We start from the raw sequence: 8918 nt of genomic DNA, 5'->3' as shown, positions 1-8918 counted from the left end.
CTAAGCACCGCTACAGTATTATCAAGGTGGACTATGGTGGAGGGGGCCACCGCACACGGCTAAAAAATCAACTTGATCAATTGTTGTGTCTATAGGGTGCCCCTGCCCCAGATATAAAAGAGCAAGGGGGTGCGGCCGGCCAGGGAGATGGCACGCCAGGAGGAGTCCTACTCCCAACGGGAGTAGGACACCCCCCTTTTCCTAGTTGGAATAGGATTCGGAAGGGGGAAAGAGGAGGGAGAGAAGGAAAGGGGGGCGCCGCCCCCCTCTCCTTGTCCTATTCAAACAAGGGGGAGGGGCGCACGGCCCAGTCCTGGCCGCCTCTCCTCTTCTCCGTAAAGGCCCACTAAGGCCCATTTACCTCCCGGGGGTTCCGGTAACCTCCCAGTACTTCGGTAAAATCTCGATTTCACCAGGAACACTTCGGATATCCAAACATAGGCTTCCAATATATCAATCTTCATGTCTCGACCATTTCGAGAATCCTCATCGTGTCCGTGATCACACACGGAACTCCGAACAACCTTCGGTACATCAAAACATATAAACTCATAATATAACTATCATCGTAACGTTAAGCGTGCGGACCCTACGGGTTCGAGAACTATGTAGACATGACCGAGACACGTCTCCGGTCAATAACCAATAGCGGAACCTGGATGCTCATATTGGCTCCCACATATTCTACGAAGATCTTTATCGGTCAAACCGCATAACAACATACGTTGCTCCCTTTGTCATCGGTATGTTACTTGCCCGAGATTCGATCGTTGGTATCTCAATACCTAGTTCAATCTCGTTGCCGACAAGTCTCTTTACTCGTTCCGTAATACATCATCCCACAACTAAATCCTTAGTTGCAATGCTTGCAAGGCTTAAGTGATGTGCATTACCGAGAGGGCCCAGAGATACCTCTCCGACAATCGGAGTGACAAATCCTAATCTCGAAATACGCCAACCCAACAAGTACCTTTGGAGACACCTGTAGAGCACCTTTATAATCACCCAGTTACGTTGTGACGTTTGGTAGCACACAAAGTGTTCCTCCGGTAAACAGGAGTTGCATAATCTCATAGTCATAGGAACATGTATAAGTCATGAAGAAACCAATAGCAACAAACTAAACGATCAAGTGCTAAGCTAACGGAATGTGTCAAGTCAATCACATCATTCTCCTAATGATGTGACCTTGTTAATCAAATGACAACTCATGTCTATGGTTAGGAAACATAACCATCTTTGATCAACGAGCTAGTCAAGTAGAGGCATACTAGTGACAATCTGTTTGTCTATGTATTCACACATGTATTATGTTTCCGGTTAATACAATTCTAGCATGAATAATAAACATTTATCATGATATAAGGAAATAAATAATAACTTTATTATTGCCTCTAGGGCATATTTCCTTCAGTCTCCCACTTGCACTAGAGTCAATAATCTAGATTACACAGTAATGATTCTAACACCCATGGAACCTTGGTGCTTATCATGTTTTGCTCGTGGAAGAGGCTTAGTCAATGGTTCTGCAACATTTAGATCTGTATGTATCTTGAAAATTTCTATGTCTCTCACCTGGACTAAATCCCGGATGGAATTGAAGCATCTCTTGATGTGCTTGGTTCTCTTGTGAAATCTGGATTCCTTTGCCAAGGCAATTGCACCAGTATTGTCACAAAAGATTTTCATTGGACCCGATGCACTAGGTATGACACCTAGATCGGATATGAACTCCTTCATCCAGACTCCTTCATTTGCTGCTTCCGAAGCAGCTATGTACTCCGCTTCACATGTAGATCCCGCCACAACGCTTTGTTTAGAACTACACCAACCGACAGCTCCACCGTTCAATGTAAACACGTATCCGGTTTGCGATTTGGAATCGTCCGGATCAGTGTCAAAGCTTGCATCGACGTAACCATTTACGCCGAGTTCTTTGTCACCTCCATAAATGAGAAACATATCCTTCGTCCTTTTCAGGTATTTCAGGATGTTCTTGACCGCTATCCTGTGATCCACTCCTGGATTACTTTGGTACCTCCCTGCTAGACTTATAGCAAGGCACACATCAGGTCTGGTACACAGCATTTCATACATGATAGAGCCTATGGCTGAAGCATAGGGAACATCTTTCATTTTCTCTCTATCTTCTCTAGTGCTCGGGCATTGAGTCTTACTCAACTGCACACCTTTAACACAGGCAAGAACCCTTTCTTTGTCAAGGTATGTGCTTTGTGAAAGTCCAATTAAGCGTCTTCATCTATCTCTATAAATCTTCATGCCCAATATATAAGCAGCTTCACCGAGGTCTTTCATTGAAAAACTCTTATTGAAGTATCCCTTTATGCTATCCAGAAATTCTATATCATTTCCAATCAACAATATGTCATCCACATATAATATTAGAAATGCTACAGAGCTCCCACTCACTTTCTTGTAAATACAGGCTTCTCCAAATGTCTGTATAAAACCAAACGCTTTGATCACACTACCAAAGCGTTTATTCCAACTCCGGGAGGCTTGCACCAGTCCATAAATGGATCGCTGGAGCTTGCACACTTTGTTAGCTCCCTTTGGATCGACAAAACCTTCCGGTTGCATCATATACAACTCCTCTTCCAGAAATCCATTCACGAATGCAGTTTTGACATCCATTTGCCAAATTTCATAATCATAAAATGCGGCAATTGCTAACATGATTCGGACAGACTTAAGCATCGCTACGGCTGTTAAAGTCTCATCGTAGTCAATCCCTTGAACTTGTCGAAAACCTTTCGTAATAAGTCGAGCTTTGTAGACAGTAACATTACCGCCAGCGTCAGTCTTCTTCTTGAAGATCCATTTATTCTCAATTGCTTGCCGATCAACGGGCAAGTCAACCAAAGTCCACACTTTGTTCTCATACATGGATCCCATCTCAGATTTCATGGCCTCAAGCCATTTTGCGGAATCTGGGCTCACCATCGCTTCTTAATAGTTCGTAGGTTCATCATGATCTACTAGCATGACTTCCAGAACAAGATTACCGTACCACTCTGGTGCGGATCTTACTCTGGTTGATCTACGAGGTTCAGTAGTAACTTGATCTGAAGTTCCATGATCATCATCATTAACTTCCTCACTAATTGGTGTAGGCGTCACAAAAACTAGTTTATGTGGTGAACTACTTTCCAATAGAGGAGCAGGTGCAGTTACCACATCAACTTCCACTTTCCTCCCACTCACTTCTTTCGAGAGAAACTCCTTCTCTAGAAAGGATCCATTCTTTGCAACGAATGTCTTGCCTTCGGATCTGTGATAGAAGGTGTACCCAACAGTCTCCTTTGGGTATCCTATGAAGACACATTTCTCCGATTTGTGTTCGAGCTTATCTGGTTGAAGATTTTTCACATAAGCATCGCAGCCCCAAACTTTCAGAAACGACAACTTTGGTTTCTTGCCAAACCATAGTTCATAAGGCGTCATCTCAACGGATTTCGCTGGTGCCATATTTAACGTGAATGCGGTCGTCTCTAAAGCATAACCCTAAAATGATAGCGGTAAATCGGTAAGAGACATCATAGATCGCACCATATCTAGTAAAGTACGATTACGACGTTCGGACACACCAGTACATTGTGGTGTTCCGGGTGGCGTGAGTTGTGAAAATATTCTGCATTGTTTCAAATGTAGACCAAACTCGTAACTCAAATATTCTCCTCCACGATCAGATCGTAGAAACTTTATTTTCTTGTTACGATGATTTTCAACTTCACTCTGAAATTCTTTGAACTTTTCAAATGTTTCAGACTTATGTTTCATCAAGTAGATATACCCATATCTGCTTAAATCATGTGTGAAGGTGAGAAAATAACGATATCTGCCACGAGCCTCAACATTCATTGGACCACATACATCTGTATGTATGATTTCCAACAAATCTGTTGCTCTCTCCATAGTTCCGGAGAATGGCGTTTTAGTCATCTTGCCCATGAGGCACGGTTCGCAAGTACCAAGTGATTCATAATCAAGTGGTTCCAAAAGTCCATTAGTATGGAGTTTCTTCATGCGCTTTACTTCGATATTACCTAAACGGAAGTGCCACAAATAAGTTGCACTATCATTATCAACTCTGCATCTTTTGGCTTCAACATTATGAATATGTGTATCACTACTATCGAGATTCATCAAAAATAGACCACTCTTCAAGGGTGCATGACCATAAAAGATATTACTCATATAAATAGAACAACCATTATTCTCTGATTTAAATGAATAACCGTCTCGCATCAAACAAGATCCAGATATAATGTTCATGCTCAACGCTGGCACCAAATAACAATTATTTAGGTCTAATACTAATCCCGAAGGTAGATGTAGAGGTAGTGTGCCGACCGTGATCACATCGACTTTGGAACCATTTCCCACGCGCATCGTCACCTCGTCCTTTGCTAGTGTTCTCTTAATCCGTAGTCCCTGTTTCGAGTTGCAAATATTAGCAACAGAACCAGTATCAAATACCCAGGTGCTACTGCGAGCTCTAGTAAGGTACACATCAATAACATGTATAGCACATATACCTTTGTTCACCTTGCCATCCTTCTTATCCGCCAAATACTTGGGGCAGTTCCGCTTCCAGTGACCAGTCTGCTTGCAGTAGAAGCACTCAGTCTCAGGCTTAGGCTTAGGTCCAGACTTGGGTTTCTTCTCCTAAGCAACAACTTGCTTGCTGTTCTTCTTGAAGTTCCCCTTCTTCTTCCCTTTTCCCTTCTTGAAACTGGTGGTCTTACTGACCATCAACACTTGATCCTCCTTCTTGATTTCTACCTCCGCTGCCTTTAGCATTGCGAAGAGCTCGGGAATTGTCTTATCCATCCCTTGCATATTATAGTTCATCACGAAGCTCTTGTAGCTTGGTGGTAGTGATTGAAGAACTCTGTCAATGACACTATCAACTGAAAGATTAACTCCCAGCTGAGTCAAGTGATTATGGTACCCAGACATTCTGAGTATATGTTCACTGACAGAACTATTCTCCTCCATCTTGCAGTTGTAGAACTTATTGGAGACTTCATATCTCTCAATCCGGGCATTTGCTTGAAATATTAACTTCAACACCAGGAACATCTCATATGCTCCATGACGTTCAAAACGTTGTTGAAGTGCCGGTTCTAAGCCGTAAAGCATGGCACATTGAACTATAGAGTAGTCATCAGCTTTGCTCTGCCAGACATTCTTAACGTCATCAGTTGCATCAGCAGCAGGCCTGGCACTCAGCGGTGCTTCCAGGACGTAATTTTTCTGGGCAGCAATGAGGATAATCCTCAAGTTACGGACCCAGTCCGTGTAATTGCTACCATCATCTTTCAACTATGCTTTCTCAAGGAACGCATTAAAATTCAACGGAATAACAGCACGGGCCATCTATCTACAATCAACACAGACAAGCAAGATACTATAAGGTACTAAGTTCATGATAAATTTAAGTATTAATCATATTACTTAAGAACTCCCACTTAGAAAGACATCCCTCTAATCTTCTAAGTGATCACGTGATCCAAATCAACTAAACCATAACCGATGATCACGTGAAATGGAGTAGTTTTCAATGGTGAACATCACTATGTCGATCATATCTACTATATGATTCACGCTTGACCTTTCAGTCTCAGTGTTCCAAGGCCATATCTGCATATGCTAGGCTCGTCAAGTTTAACCCGAGTATTCTGCGTGTGCAAAACTGGCTTGCACCCGTTGTAGATGGACGTAGAGCTTATCACACCCGATCATCACGTGGTGTCTGGGCACGACGAACTTTGGCAATAGTGCATACTCAGGGAGAACACTTTTATCTTGAAATTTAGTGAGAGATCATCTTATAATGCTACCGTCAATCAAAGCAAGATAAGATACATAAAAGATAAATATCACGTGCAATCAATATAAGTGATATGATATGGCCATCATTATCTTGTGCTTGTGATCTCCATCTCTGAAGCACCTCCATGATCACCATCGTCACCGGCGCGACACCTTGATCTCCATCGTAGCATCCTTGTCGTCTCGCCAATCTTATGCTTCTACGACTATCGCTACTGCTTAGTGATAAAGTAAAGCATTACAGGGCGATTGCATTGCATACAATAAAGCGACAACCATATGGCTCCTGCCAGTTGCCGATAACTCAGTTACAAAACATGATCATGGCATACAATAAAATTTAGCATCATGTCTTGACCATATCACATCACAACATGCCCTGCAAAAACAAGTTAGACGTCCTCTACTTTGTTGTTGCAAGTTTTACGTGGCTGCTACTGGGCTTAGCAAGATCCGTTCTTACCTACGCATCAAAACCACAACGATAGTTTGTCAAGTTGGTGCTGTTTTAACCTTCGCAAGGACCGGGCGTAGCCACACTCGGTTCAACTAAAGTTGGAGAAACTGACACCCGCCAGCCACCTGTGTGCAAAGCACGTCGGTAGAACCAGTCTCGCATAAGCGTACGCGTAATGTCGGTCCGGGCCGCTTCATCCAACAACACCGCCAAACCAAATTATGACATGCTGGTAAGCAGTATGACTTGTATCGCCCACAACTCACTTGTGTTCTACTCGTGCATATGACATCTAGGCATAAAACCAGGCTCGAATGCCACTGTTGGGGAACATAGTAATTTCAAAAAAAATCCTATGCACACGCAAGATCATGGTGATGCACAGCAATGAGAGGGAAGAGTGTTGTCCATGTACCCTCATAGACCGAAAGCGGAAGCGTTAGCACAACACGGTTGATGTAGTCGTACGTCTTCATGATCCGACCGATCAAGTACCGAACGCACGACACCTCCGAGTTCAGCACACGTTCAGCCCGATGACGTCCCTCAAACTCCGATCCAGCCGAGTGTTGAGGGAGAGTTTCATCAGCACGGCGGTGTGGTGACGATGTTGATGTTCTACCGACGCAGGGCTTCGCCTAACCACCGCTACAGTATTATCGAGGTGGACTATGGTGGAGGGGGGCACCGCACACGGCTAAAAAATCAACTTGATCAATTGTTGTGTCTATGGGGTGCCCCCTACCCCGTATATAAAGGAGCAAGGGGGGTGCGGCCGGCCAGGGAGACGGCGCGCCAGGAGGAGTCCTACTCCCACCGGGAGTAGGACACCCCCCTTTTCCTAGTTGGAATAGGATTCGGGAGGGGGAAAGAGGAGGGAGAGAAGGAAAGGGGGTGTGCCGCCCCCTCTCCTTGTCCTATTCGGACTAGGGAGGTTGGGGCGCGCGGCCCAGCCCTCGCCGCCTCTCCTCTTCTCCGTAAAGGCCCACTAAGGCCCATTTACCTCCCGGGGGGTTCCGGTAACCTCCCGATACTACGGTAAAATCCCGATTTCACCCGGAACACTTCCGATATCCAAACATAGGCTTCCAATATATCAATCTTCATGTCTCAACCATTTCGAGACTCCTCGTCATGTCCGTGATCACATACGGGGCTCCGGACAACCTTCGGTACATCAAAACATATAAACTCATAATATAACTGTCATTGTAACGTTAAGCATGCGGACCCTACGGGTTCGAGAACTATGTAGACATGACCAAGACACGTCTACGGTTAATAACCAATAGCGGAACCTTGATGCTCATATTGGCTCCCACATATTCTACGAAGATCTTTATCGGTCAAACCGCATAACAACATACGTTGCTCCCTTTGTCATCGGTATGTTACTTGCCCGAGATTCGATCGTCGGTATCTCAATACCTAGTTCAATCTCGTTGCCGGCAAGTCTCTTTACTCGTTCCGTAATACATCATCCCACAACTAACTCCTTAGTTGCAATGCTTGCAAGGCTTAAGTGATGTGCATTACCGAGAGGGCCCAGAGATACCTCTCCGACAATCGGAGTGACAAATCCTAATCTCGAAATACGCCAACCCAACAAGTACCTTTGGAGACACCTGTAGAGCACCTTTATAATCACCCAGTTACGTTGTGACGTTTGGTAGCACACAAAGTGTTCCTCCGGTAAACAGGAGTTGCATAATCTCATAGTCATAGGAACATGTATAAGTCATGAAGAAACCAATAGCAACAAACTAAATGATCAAGTGCTAAGCTAACGGAATGGGTCAAGTCAATCACATCATTCTCCTAATGATGTGACCCTGTTAATCAAATGACAACTCATGTCTATGGTTAGGACACATAACCATCTTTGATGAACGAACTAGTCAAGTAGAGGCATACTAGTGACAATCTGTTTGTCTATGTATTCACACATGTATTATGTTTCCGGTTAATACAATTCTAGCATGAATAATAAACATTTATCATGATATAAGGAAATAAATAATAAGTTTATTATTGCCTCTAGGGCATATTTCCTTCAATATTAATTGCAAACGTTGAACTAGCTAGCTAAGCACAATAATGAATCATATTAGTGGCCTAGCCTTGACGTTTCTCTAGGGTTTGGGGTGGCCTCGACGACAACACTCTTTTAACTTGCTAAATTTGGGTGGCCTCAAGAGAGTTTGTCGATCGGGTAGGGACGCGGCGGGAGGGGGTAGGACACCGACATCATTTTTTTCTAGGGTTTAGGTCTCCTCGAGAGTTTTGGTCGAGCGAGAGGGCCGGGGGGTGCTCCCGTGGTATAAGTTATCACGGTCGAGAGGGGGTATATCGACAACGACAACATAGGACGAACCCTCGACCCTCGAACCCTCGGCGTTCCTCGATCCCTCGGTGACCCTTGACCCTCTACCCTAGCTAGTTCCCGCCCCTCGCCCCTCAAACCCTCGGCGACCCCTCCCCCCTCCCCCCTCATGTCGAAGTTATCGAGGACGGGGTATATCGACAACGACATACCCGATAAAAAATAAGACGAAGAAGAAATAAAAAGAGGAGAAGAAGAAAGGAATAAAGGAGAAGATCA

This window comes from Triticum dicoccoides, chromosome 5A (genome assembly GCF_002162155.2).
Source record: "Triticum dicoccoides isolate Atlit2015 ecotype Zavitan chromosome 5A, WEW_v2.0, whole genome shotgun sequence".
Lineage (NCBI taxonomy): Eukaryota > Viridiplantae > Streptophyta > Magnoliopsida > Poales > Poaceae > Triticum > Triticum dicoccoides.
Note: the sequence above shows the minus strand (reverse complement) of the source record.